This window comes from Elephantulus edwardii, unplaced genomic scaffold (assembly GCF_000299155.1).
Source record: "Elephantulus edwardii isolate Elephantulus edwardi_28Jun2011 unplaced genomic scaffold, EleEdw1.0 scaffold00067, whole genome shotgun sequence".
In the NCBI taxonomy this organism is placed as follows: Eukaryota; Metazoa; Chordata; class Mammalia; order Macroscelidea; family Macroscelididae; genus Elephantulus; species Elephantulus edwardii.
The window spans coordinates 14925452-14939278 of record NW_006399817.1 but is presented as its reverse complement, the minus strand read 5'-3'; positions in this window follow the sequence as shown (position 1 = coordinate 14939278).

The window sequence follows — 13827 nt, the reverse complement described above, 5'->3', positions numbered from 1 at the left end:
GAATCTATTGGTCATTGCTATAACTGGACCAATACACAACATTATGATAGATGAAGAAAAGACTAAAATTGTCAACAACTTCATGTTACTTGCATTCACGTCAACACCCTTGGAATCAGCAGTCAGGAAATCAGGAGACATATTGTATCAAGAAAATCTACAGTCAGTACCTCTTCAAATTACTGAGGAGCAACAATATCAGTTTGAACATTAAGGTTCCCCTGAAACAGGCATGGTTTTCTCAATCACTTCCTATGCATCCGAAAGCTGGACAATGAATAAGGAGGACAGAAGAAGAATTGATACCTTTGAGTTGTGGTTTTGGAGAAAAATACTGATTATCCTATGGATTGCCAAAAGAACAAAAAGATATGTCTTGGAGAAGATTCAAACAGAGTGTTTTATGAAGGCAAAAATGGCAAAGCATTGCCTGCCAAACTTTGGTCATGTTGTTAAGAGTGGCTATTCTCTGAAGAAGGGCATCATGCTTGGACAGGTGAAAGGGGCAGTAAAAGAGAAGAAGACCCTCCACGAGATGGATTAACACAGTGACTGATGTAATGGGCTTGAATATAATGAGGACGGCACAGGATAGGACAGGGTTCAGACCTGTTGTTCATAGGATTGTCAAGTCATAATCAACTCAACAGCACCTAACAGCAACAAGTTGGAAAAAGATAGTGAATAACTTTCAAAACTGAACTCACTGCAGTTGAGTTGGTTATGAACAATAGCAACTGAGTGACCCTCCATTAGCTTTCTAAGGTGGTAAATATTAATAGAAGAAGATGGTCCATCTTTCTCCTGTAGAGTAGTTAGTGAATTTGAATATCAAGAAACAGTCATTTGGTTAGCAGGTAAGCACAATATGGACTATGCAGCCTGAGGTTTACACTCAAGTAATTTACTATACCCAAACTGTGAATCTTATCTATAGGATTGTAATTTTAAAGAGTGTAGGCAGTATGGAGAAGGCTGTTTCAGACCTCTATTAATTCCTCAAGGAAGACTTGAGCCAATCAACATCCACAATTCAAAAGTAATGAAGTCACAGATAGCTCCCACATCTACCTCTACCACTTTCAATACCAATCATACTTCTCCACCATAGGGTCCAAAGTCCATTGCACTGACCACACAGATTTCACAGTACTGTACTTATGGTTATGAGATTTACTAGAGACTCTCACGGTTACAGTTCAGGTTGGCAACAGAATATAATTCCTGTGTTAGGACAGCTTATCAAGCATTCTCCCAGGCTATTTGATCTTCAACCTCACAACTTATGTCAGTGCTACATAGTTCCCTTGCTGTTGTTTGCCATCAAGTCAGAACCAACCCATTGCTGACTTTCAGATTTTCAGAGGCAATATACTCCCTAAGAAGAGATTTCCTGCCCTTCTCCTGTGGAGCTAGTACTGCCATTTATGGAATCTCCCTCAACCCTCCAAAAAGTTCAGATAAAGAAATGCCCCTGGATCTGGCTTCATGAGACATTAGTCTCAACTTAGTTTTGTTTCATGTCATTTTCTGGCTCTTAACTGAGGTTTCTCTCATGTATGTTCTAGTCTGGCTGGTGAAGTAATCTCTGGCCCCAAGGATGTGCACTGCATTCTCTTCTTCCTTGCTAGTAGTGAGATACCACCTTTAGTTTCTAACTATGTTCCTTTTAAACATCATGTGGGATGGGGGAAACTGATTAATCCCATAAAGATTAGTTAATACATATCTTATTTAAGATTCTCACTCAATCATGTATGAAAAAAATATCAAAGGTGATGGCTAGGAAAGCCATTTTGAACAATAAGCCTGTGACACCACAATAATTATTCAATCTTGTGGTTTTTTTCCTCTCTCCATATAGTGTGATGTATGTGTGTGTGTGTGTGTGTGTGTATGTGTGTATATATAAATATATATATGATGTGTGTGTACACATATATGATGGGTATGTACACACACATACAATGTGTATATATGTAGAGAGAGAAAATTGCATGCATATACAATTGTGCAAGTATTTATACATGTTATTTTCTTAAATGATACTGGACATTTTTGTTGTAGGCCTTGTTCATTTTTCATATCTACTAACATATTCCCCTTTATTTTTTGCACTTCTCTCTTATTTAATTTTAAAAGAAATACTGTATAAATATAATTTCAAGACCTTTATTCATTGTTTTTCTGTCTGAATCTATTCAAACCTGATCCTCCATAGCATTTCTGAGGCTGTAAATCACATGGGAAGAGATTTCTCATCAATGTTCAGTGGAGCTGAGGTGGATTCAAACTTCTAGAGATGTGGCCTTTGAGCTAGCAACAACTCCCTATGGACTATGTCAAGAATTTGGCTATAAATATTTCCAAGGACATACTATATCTATATGGTGGTCTTTAGTAATAATATTATACATATTTAAGGTAGTGATTGACAATTACAAAGGAAAAATTATCATTTAGATGTCACAATGTAAAATGAAAGGCAATAATTTCTAAGGCAGTTTGAAATTTCTCAGAGTGATATTTTTTCACAATAGTACTATCATTTGTATTCTAGAAAGAAATCCATTTATTTTTATAGTATACTTTAACAATCACTTCCTCCGACATTTCATTTTAAAATGCTTTCCCTACAATAAATGCACATGAATTATAGAAATGAAATGCAAACTATAGTACCATCACACATCAAACCGAAATAGTTCATCATGCTTTATTTATAAGTAGGTACTAGTCATATGTAGAGAATAAAAATAAAGAGAAAACTCGTATGTTCACCAAGCTCTGCAACTAATGTGTGAAAAAAACTTTCATCTTAATAAACTTAAGCATGGGTTTACTATTTGATACAACAATCATATTCCTCAGTATTTACCCAAATGAAATGAAAAGCATGTCCACATAAAAACTTGCATATGAACTTTTAAAACAACGTTATTAAAAATTGCTAATATGGTGAGCTCTGGTGGCCTAGTGGCAAGAAGTTGCACTGCAATCCCAGAAGTGCATGGTTTGAATCCACCAGATGCTCTGCTGGAGAAGGAGGGACAATCTCCTCCTGTACCAGTCAGATCTGATTTGACGGTAAACACACACACACACACACACACACACACACACACACACACACACACAATGCCAATATATAGAAGTAGGGAGTTCTGGTGGCCTGGTGGTAAGACACTGTACTGCAATCCTAAAGGCATGTGGTTGAAATCCACCAATGCTCAGCAGAGGAGAAAGATGGGTAATCTCCTCACATGCAATTAACTGCCTCTGAAAACCTGCTGGAGGGTCAGCTATGGGTCAGTTCTTATCCAATGGTTTACACATTAACAACATATATGAAAATAATCAAAATGTCATTAAGTAGATGAACAAATTGTGATACATCCATACAATGGAATGCTAAGAAGAAATGTGCTATAAAAACATGAAAAAACACTAAATAAAAAGCAGCATTAAATGCATACTACTTTGGTGGCCTAGGGTTAAGCAATTGTGCTGTCAAATGTGCCAGCTGCTCTGTAGGAGAAAGGTGGGCAGTTAAATTCCTTGTGATTTACTGCCTCTGAAAATGCACTGAATAGTGAGCTATGAGTCAGTCCTAACTCAACGGTACACAACAACAATAACGAATGAAAGAAGCCCGTGTATAAACCTACATATGGTAGAATTCCAACTATATGACACTCTAGCAAAGGCAAAAGTATAAAAACCAGGAAGAAGGGTGGAAGGATGAGAGGGAAGAAAATGTATAACAATGAATGAATTTAAGAATAATAACATTGGTGAAGGAATTTCTGGCCCCAAGGATGTGCACTGAATTCTCTTCTTCTTCCTATTATTGTTATTATTGTAAAAAAAACAAAATAACGGGGGAAAAGTATAAAGACCATGAAAATACCAGTGGTTGCCAGAGGAGTGGAAAAAAGGGGGAAAGGGTGAATAGATAGAGCATGAGGCATCTTTAGTGCAATGAAATAATTTTGTATGATATTATAAAAGTGGCCATGTGCCAGTACTTTGTCCATAACACTGATTAACACTGTAAGTGAGCCCAAATGTGAACTATGAACTTAAGTTAATAATAACAATGCATTAGGATTGACTCATCAGTTGTAATGACTTTCCTAAAAATGTAAGATCTTGATATAATTAATAGAGTGCAGGAATAGATGGAATGTGGGAACTCTGCTTTCTGAAAAAAAGTTTTCTATAAATATGAGACTTCTCTAGGGAAGAAAATATGTTCTAATAAATCTAATCTAAAAGCAACGAAAAGCTTCATTGATGTTATTTTTGTTAGATGCTGTTCACAAGATTTAAACCTTTTCCTTTCCCTTGGTTCCAATTCTAAAAGTATTTGACTCTAACAACCAGGTGGCCTAACTAGCTTATACTTCACTCTTAACCTAATGATCAATGAATTGAACCCACCCAAGCATAGCATCCAAAGGTAGCACAGGGACCTCAGGTGGCCTAGTGGCAAGAAGCTGCACTGAAATCTCATAGGCACGTAGTTTGAAACCATCAGATTCTTTGTGACAGAAGAATTGACAATCTCCTCCCATGCAATTAAATGCCTCTGAAAATCCACCGGAGTTCTGACTCAATAGTATACAACAACAACAAAAGTAGTACAGGGAGCTCTGGTGGCCAAGAGGTAAGAAGTTACACTGCAATCCCAAAAGCATGTGGTTTGAATCCAGCTGTGCTATGGGAGAAAGGTAGACAATCTCCTCCTATGCAATTAACTGCTTCTGAAAACCCACCAGAGGGTCAGCTGTGGATCAGTTTAGACTTAATGGTACACAACAACAACAAAGATATCACAGAAGAAAAGACCTGGCAATCTGCTTGCATTGAGATTGCTTTTTAACCCATCAGGTTGCCATAAACCAGAGTTGAGTGCACAACAGTCAATAATAACAAGGGTTGGAAATAGGCCCATATTTGCTGTAGCCTCAGAGAAAATGTCCATTTATCCAAATTCTGATAACCTGACTGACAATCATCAGGAAGTCTTTCCCTGTCTTACCCCCTTCCTGGATATAGAACATTCCTGTTGTTGTTATGTGCAGTCAAGTTGACTCAGAATCATAGCTATCCAATGTACAAATAGCTCTGAACTCTGCTCTGTTTTGAGCCAATTTCATTGTCTCTGATACAACTACCCCCATTATCCATTTTAGGGGCTTCCTCTCTTGTGCTGCCCATCCACCTTTCCAAGCATGATGTCCCTCTCCAAAGACTGGTTCCTCTTTGCAACATGCCCAAAGTACGTCATGTGCCATTAAGTTGACTTTGACTCATAGCTCTCATATTTACAATAACTCTGAACCTGGCTCTATCTTAAGCCAACTTCATTCTGACACACCTACCCCCATTACCCATTCAGGCTCTTCCTCTCTTGTACTGTTTCTCCATCTTTCCAAGACTGGTTCCTCTTTGCAACATGTCCAAAGTATTTCAGACAGATTTCAAAATTCTTGCCTCCAAGGAACAGCCTGGTTTTACCTTCTTCAGGATAGACCTGTTTATTCTCCTAGCAGTCCATGGTATATTTAATACTAACATCCTTCAAATTTCAACACAAATGTAATTTCGTTGGAAAATATTTTCTGATTAGGCAATCTCCCTCTTACATGGTCTTATCACCTTGTACTTTTCCTTTCACACATTTTGATCCCCTGCATTACATGGTAGAAAAGTTCCACAGAATTTTCTTTCTTATAATCTTAAAAGACACAAGTGTCTATGATTATGCTGGATAAGTTCAAACTTCCAACCTTTACGTTAGTAGCCAACAGAAAACCACTTCTGCTACACAGGGACTGTGATTAGCTTATAAAAACTAAACAAATCTTGCTGCTGTTGAATCAGTTTTGACTCAGAGTGACATTAGAGGCCAATGTAGAACTGCCTCATAGAATTTCCAAGGATTTCCAGAAACAGAATGCCACATCTTTCTTCTGTAGTTTCAAACCAACAACCTTTTGGTAAACAGCTAAGCACTTACTGCATCACCAAGGTGTTTAGCTCATTACCTCTCTCTCATATCCCATTGTATTATACTTGGAACTATCTCATAACTGACCCTCCATTGAGAGTTGGAGGCTATAAATTGCACAAGAGGAGATAATCTATCTTTGCCTTCTGTGGAGCTTCTCATGGATTTCAATTGTCAGAGAGGTATGAACTTTGGTTTAGCAGTGCAACTTCCAGTAGTCTATACTCCCAGAAGTCCCTTTTTAAGCTCACAGTACACATACATATATAACAATTGATTGAATGAAGGGACATAAGTTGTACTCAGGAAATTGATAGGAGAGAATTTAAAGAATTCATTTGGCAGTGTTAAGATGACTAATAAAGATTCTCTTTAACTTGAAAGTTAGGGAATGTAAATCATTATGTCTTTGCAGAGTTCATGGCAATGCTTAAAGTTACCTGAATAAGAAATGTAATAGATGTAACAATCACATTCTAACCAAGATTTTTATAGCCATTACAGGCCTAATTATAACACATAATGGCCTTTGTTATGGTTTTATAGAGCCTCACTAAAGAATTCTCCTGGTATGACAGCCATTACTAAATTTTGTCCACTGTTTAATGCCTTTATTATTTCTTTAGCTAAAGAACATAGAGGACATGATGGAAGAAACTTCTACTGGAAGTTTCATTGTTCTACAGGTTCTTCAATAAATTAACAAATAATTGAGGAGCTGATGGACTCTTTATTTTAATGATTTAACCAAATAATCCATTCAATTCTACTTATATTGACAAGAGACTGAAAATAAGAAAATTTGAATCTTACAATATGCAGCCCTCAGGCCTGGCTTTAATTGTTTTTGGTCAAACATTGTTCTAAGGGGTATAACACTGGTCTGTCCATTTGCTATACAAAGGTAACTCGTGGTTGCTGTGAAGCTGAACACTGTGACACTGATGTGTCAAATGTGAGAATGTTTACCCATGGTGGACAGTATTTGGTGGAGCTCCCGATTAAAACAAGCTTGGAAGCAGGAGTGGCATCCACTTCCAAAATAGTTTGCCTCCAGAAACTCTGTGAACTTGGAGAAATGATAAAAGTTATACAAGTGTTCAGGTATTTCATTCATAGGGTCACAATGAGTCGTCTACTACTTGAGGGCACAACAACACTTAAAAACAACAGCCACAACATATCTCAACTCACATATTTCTTTGTTAATTTGGAGGGTTTTGGTTTTCTTTTTTAGTAGAAATCTTTGAAATACTCAAATCTGATTTAAAGACTAATCTATGCTATAGTCTGGTATGTTCCTTACTCAACCTTTTAGGTGTATGTTAAGTATAGAAAATTAGAATAGTTTTTCTGTCCTGGAAAGTAGAAAGAAAATATTTGTACTGATAAATGAACCAATAATTCTGATGTGTAAGTCTCTGCAATGAAATGTAAAGGTTTTCTCAAACAAATGGAGTTGGTTACGTGTGAATTTTTCATTTTACTACTTGTCATTTTCATATTTTAAAAGGCGTTTCTTCACAAAAAGTGACCAGATACTAACTTGCTGGTGTTTTTAAAACAAAAGATAAAGCAGATGGAATTACCTCCCTCTAGAGAGTCATCATAATCAGATGATGCACTGTTAACTGCCTGTCTTGTCAACTACAACAAAATAAACTTTGTCCTTAACAAAAGTTTTCATTTATAGCTATTTAACTTGGTTAAAATTTATTTGCCAAGTAACAAATGAGGCTGAGATCAAGACATAGAGCCTTTCTCCCATCCAACTACTAACTAGTCCTGACCCTGCTTAGCTTCTGAGATCAGAAGAGATAGGGCACATTCAGGGTGGTATGACCCTAGATAGCATAGAGCCTTTCTAGAGTCAATCAACTTTCCACCATTTATAGTTCTTCCAAAATTGTATGTACCCATCTTGCAAATGTGTGCCCCATCATTCACAACCTGAAATTGGCAGAAACCTCTAGTGTATTGACTAAGGAATTATTTAATTGAATAATAGCTCTGAGGAAATCATCCAGAATGTAGTCTAGTAATAGTGGGGTGTTGTTGTTGTTATGTGGGGTGGTATTAATAAATTCAAAATTATCCTATAGTATCCAAACTATAGTGATAGAAAACTGACATCAGATTTTTCCAGCCTGCAAAACTAGTTACTTTGTCATAAATTTCCACCCCCCCCCCCTTTCTTTAGTCATGTAAAGTAGTTTAAGCTATCTATTTACTAGGAAAGGAAATGCATCTTTCCTAGAATTAGCATTTACTTCTTTGAAACTGTTTTTCTTAATCATATGTAAATTGTATCTTAAACTGTCTCTTTACCAGGAAGGAAATGTGTCTTACCTGGATTAGCATTTACCTTTTCAAAACTGTTGTTCCTCAGTCATCTTAACTATTTCTTAAGTTGCCTTTTTACTAGTAAACTACTCTTTATACATGTACACATTCTGTAACTTTACTTAGAAAAGTGTGTTCTTTAGTAAATTAGTATCTAACTCAAGTATAAAAACTAATGATCACTCCCAGATGGGGAAGCAGTTTTAGTTTTTTTGAGACGAATCCCATTGTCCTTTCAGATCTGCAATAAAGTGCAATAGATATTGGCAATTGACTATAGGAAAACCCCCTTTCATTTAGTAACAGTAAGGTAGAGCTAAGTTTTTTTTAATTTAACATAATTTTTTAATTTAAGACACTTAGGTTGCCAGCACCTCTGCACATGTTGTTTGCATCTCTGCCTGTTGCCTGAGTCTCCATGCTTTGCCGTTATTTCCACACATTCATATATCCAGTCATCAAGTGGGTACCTGACTTAAAAAAATTTCTTAGTGTGTCATGGACTGGTCTCTTGCCTGGAGCACTAGACTGTGGCCCACTTTCTTAGTGTGTCATGGACTGGTCTCTTGCTTGGAGCACTCGACTGCGGCCCACTGCCTGGCAGGGCCCTGCCCCCTCCAACTGGAGGCACCTATCCCTGCCCCCTGAAAATCGAATATGTCTGAAGGATCATATCTGACTGCAAGAACTCTCCCACCCGCTGTCTGGAAGCCTGATGGGCCTTTTCCAGAAAGTCCTGGATGTGTTGCCTGGAAGTTCCAGACCTGCTGCTTGGCAGTCCTTCCCCTGCCACCCAGAAGTCCTGCCTCACCACCACACCCAGAAGTCCCACCCTGATGCCTAGAAGTTCCAACTGTGCCACTGGGAGGTTCTGGACTGACCATCTGGAGGCCTTGGCACCACAGGCTGGATTCCCCAACCCCAAAGCCTGGAGGACAACTAGATGTCATCCCTATGAACTGCACCAGAAACATCAGTATCACAAGTGAACGCATTTCATTTCCTCTCCCCTCCCAAAGCATGAGCTGCCTTTAGCCTGGAGCACCATGGACTGGCCTAGCTGTAACAGTTATCTGACAGAGGAGGCTCCTAATTCACAGACCTTTTCTCTCCCAAACTGAAGCAAATTTGCCCTTGCATCAAAACTTCAGAGAGAAATCGAGGCACGGTAGCTGCCCCACCTGGAGCAGTGACATCAGATCAAGAGCCTGATATTGCCTCAGACATGAAAAATTCTACTACAGCAATGCCATGGAAGAAGGAGGCTATTTCACACCCTACACAAGCCTTCAAAGCAAGATGTTACCCCCCAAAAAGTGACACAGCCACTTTTTAATACTTTCCTAAAGTCTGATGGAACTTTCTGACACAGAATTGAAAAGAACAGTGATTAAATGTTTTCAATGGCTGAAAGACAAACTTGAAGAATTACAGAATTACATAAAAAGCAACAAAGAGGAGCTAGAAAAAAATTCAAAACAATGTAGATAAAACAAACAAGGCATTAGGGTCTCTGGAAAAACAAGAAACCACAATCCAAAACATAAGGACCAATGCTTCAGATGCTATCAACATGTTGGAGGGACACATGAAAAGAGTTGAAGAGGTGGAACACAGAACCAGTGACACAGAAGATAGATTGTCCCCACTGATGTGCTAGAAAAAAAAAAGCAGAATCAAAAAAGAAGGGAAAAGAAGAAACATTAATAATGTGGGACACCATCAAGAAAAACAACATGCATATAATTGGAATCCTAAAACAGGAAGAAGCAACTAAAGGCACAGAAAAAGTTGTGGAAGAATTACTAGAAGAAAACTTTGCTGGCATAATGAAGAATGAGAGAATATATATTCAAGAAGCTGAGTATACACTGTATTGAACTTACCCCAGAAGAAAATCACCAAGGCAAATCATAGTTAAATTAGCCGGAACCAAAGGTGAGAGAATTCTGAAAGCAGCAAGGGAGAAACAAAAAGTAATCTAAAAGGGAAAGCAAATAAAATGAAGTGCCAATTTCTCAGCATAAACCATGCAAGCAAAAAGACAGTGGAATGACATATATCAAACATTCAAAGGACACAATTGTTAACCACGTTACCCAGTAAAACTATTGACCAAATATGAAGGAAAGATCAAACATTTTTAGAAAAACAGAACCTAAGGGAGTTTGTAAAAACAAGACCAGAGTTTCAAGAAACACTAGGAGCATCCTTCTTACAGAGATGACACAGAGAGCAGGATGGACCAAAGTAACCAGCAACAACACCAAAAAGAACTCAACAAAATGATAGCAATAAAACCTAGTCTTCAATAATCACGCTGAATGTGAATGTTTTTAATGTACCACTGAAGAGAAAAAGAATAGCAGATTGGATTTTTTAAAAAAATCCATCAATATACTGTCTACCAGAGACACACCTGAAAAGTGAAGAAAAAGAAAGATTAAAAATAAAAGGGTGGAGAAATAGTGATATTAAGCTCTGATAAAATATATTTCAATGAAAAAACTATTATAAAGGACAAGGAGGGTCACTACATAATGCTTAAAGGGTCAATAAAATAAGAGGACATAGCAACAATAAATATCTATGTTCCAAAGATAGAACTATAAAAGATATAAAACAAAACAACATTAAGAAAACTAAAAAAGGAAATAGGCACCGCCACTATATTAGATGGAGACTTCAATACATCACTCTCAAGAAAAAAGATCAATGAGAAAGAAACTCAACAAAGATGCTAAAGAATTAAAAAACACAATAAAACAACTCTATCTCATAGTTATATATACATATAGACTAATGCACACCAAAAAAAGCACAGTATAACTTTTTCTCCAAAGTGCATGGAATGTTCCCCAGGATAGATCACATTTTAGATAATAAGGCAAGCATCAATAAATTAAAAACCACAGAAATAATACGAAGCATCTTCTCAGAATACAATGCTACAAAATTAGAAATAAAAAACAATAGGATAAAGGAGAAAACCCCCATACATTAGGAAGGTGAACACCACCTAGCTTGAAGATGAGTGGGTACTACAAAAAATTAAAAATATGTTTTAAAAATGTCTTGAAACAAGTGACAATGATAACACAACTCACCAAAACCTCTGGAAAACAGCCAAAGCAGTAATTAGAGGTCAGTTTATAGCTATAGACAAACACATCAAAAGGCAGGGAAAAAAATAACCATTGACTCTTTAACCCAACATCTTCAACAAACAGAAAAAGAACGGCAAGAATACACAACACCTTCTAAAAATCCTGAAATTATAAAATTAGAGCAGAAATAAATGAAAGAGAAAATAGAAAAACACTTTAAACTATCAATAAAACCAAGAGTTGGTTCTTTGAAAAGATCAATAAAATTGACAAACCACTACCAAAACCAAGGAAAAAGAAAGGCAAGATTCTGAATAAGAGATGAAGCAGGCAGTGTCACAAAAAAACCAAATAAAACAAAAAAGTCTATCAATGAAAAATCATGAAAACCTATACTCAAATAAGTGTGAAAACCCTAGAAGAAATGGACAAATACTTAAAAATTCACAACCTATCTAAACTGACACAGACTGAAATGGAACACCTGAACAGACCCACTACAAAAGCAGAAATTGAAAAGGTAATAAAACAACATCCAGCCAAAAAAAAAACCCTGGACCAGATGATTTTACAAGTCAATTTTATCAAACATTCATAGAAAAACTGTCACCAATCCTACATAAACTATTTTGGAAAATAGAAAAAGATGGAATTTTCCCAGGCTCATTCCATGAAGCAAACATATCCTTGATATCAAAGCCAGGAAGACACCACCAAAATAGAAAACTATAGCCCAGTATCTCTCATGAACATAGATCAAAATCCTCGCGAATAGAATCCAACACTCTCTCTTCTCTCTCTCTCTCTCTCTCCATATATATATTTCACCATGACCAAGTGGGATTCATACAAGGTAGGCAAGGATAGTAGGCAAGGATAGTTCATCATAAGAAAAACAATTAGTATAATTCATCACATTAACCAAGCAAAGAACAAAAAGCACAAGATCCTATCAATAGATGCAGAAAAGACCTTTGACAAAATCCAGAACGCTTTCCTGATAATTTCCTCAAAATAGTAAAAGTTATATACACAAACCGAAGAGCCAACATTCTTATCAATGGAGAAAGATTAAAAGCATTTCCTTTGAGAACAGGAACTAGGAAAGGATGCCTGTTATCACCTGTCCTATTCAATATTGTATTGGAAATCTTATCAATAGCAATAAGAAAAGAGACACAAATAAGTAGTATCAAAATTATCAAAGAAGAGGTAAAATTATATGCAGTATACTTAGAAAACCCTAAAAACTCAGCAAGACAACTACTGAACATAGTTGACCAATTCAGCAAAGTGGCAGGATATAAGATCAACATACAAAAATCAATTTAATTTCTCTACAGTGACAAAGGACCTGTTCTAAGAAAATGATAAAACATTACTATAAGAAAAAAAGAAGACCTGATGAAATGGAAGAATATATCTTGCTTTTAGATAGGAAGACTCAATATTGTGAAAATGACAATTCTACCAAAGGCAATCTACAAGTTCAGTGCAATCCCAATACAAATACCAATTCCATTCTTCAGCCAGATGGAAAAGGCAATTTCCAATTTCATTTGGAGTGGAAAGAGACTCAAATAAGCAAAGCACTCCTTAAAAAGAGAAACTAGGTATAAGGCATCTTACTCACTGATTTCAAATCCTACTAAACTGCTGTAGTGGTCAAGATAGTGTGGTACTGGTACAATGACAGACATATAAATCAATGGAATAGAGTTGAGAACCCAGAACCTATGGTCAACTGATTTTTGACAAGTAAATGAAATAAGGGGAAACAAAAGCTTTTTAAACAAATGGTTTTGGCAAAATTGGAAAACTACCTGCAGAAAACTCAAGCAAGACAAGCACCTCACACCATACAAAAAATCCAACTCATAGTGAATCAAGGACCTACGACTGAAACCAAGGACTATAAACTTCATCAGAGAAAAGCTTTAGAAGCCCTAATCAACATTTTATTGTAGATCTAGCAGACCAGAGATAATTCTCTCAAAAACTGTCTCCTCATCTGAGGATGCTTATTTGTTTTTATATTTAAATTAGGTATTAATCAACTTAACATATTACTATTGTCAGTTCAGAGTTGCATTGAAAAGTATAGCTTACATACAGTACTTAGTAAACGGACAACTTGAGATACAGTTTAAATAACACTGAAAAAAAATGCAGTTCCAAAAGATAAATGCCAGTTCAAAAAAGAAACATGCATGACTATAGAGCAGTTACAACAGGATCTGGGAACCAAACAAATGTTAATTATAGAGTTTAATCAGTTTTGCAGGCTGGAAATTAAAAATGTCAGGTTTTTAAAGCTATATCATATTTGACATGCAAGCCAGATTCGCCTGAAGATTATCC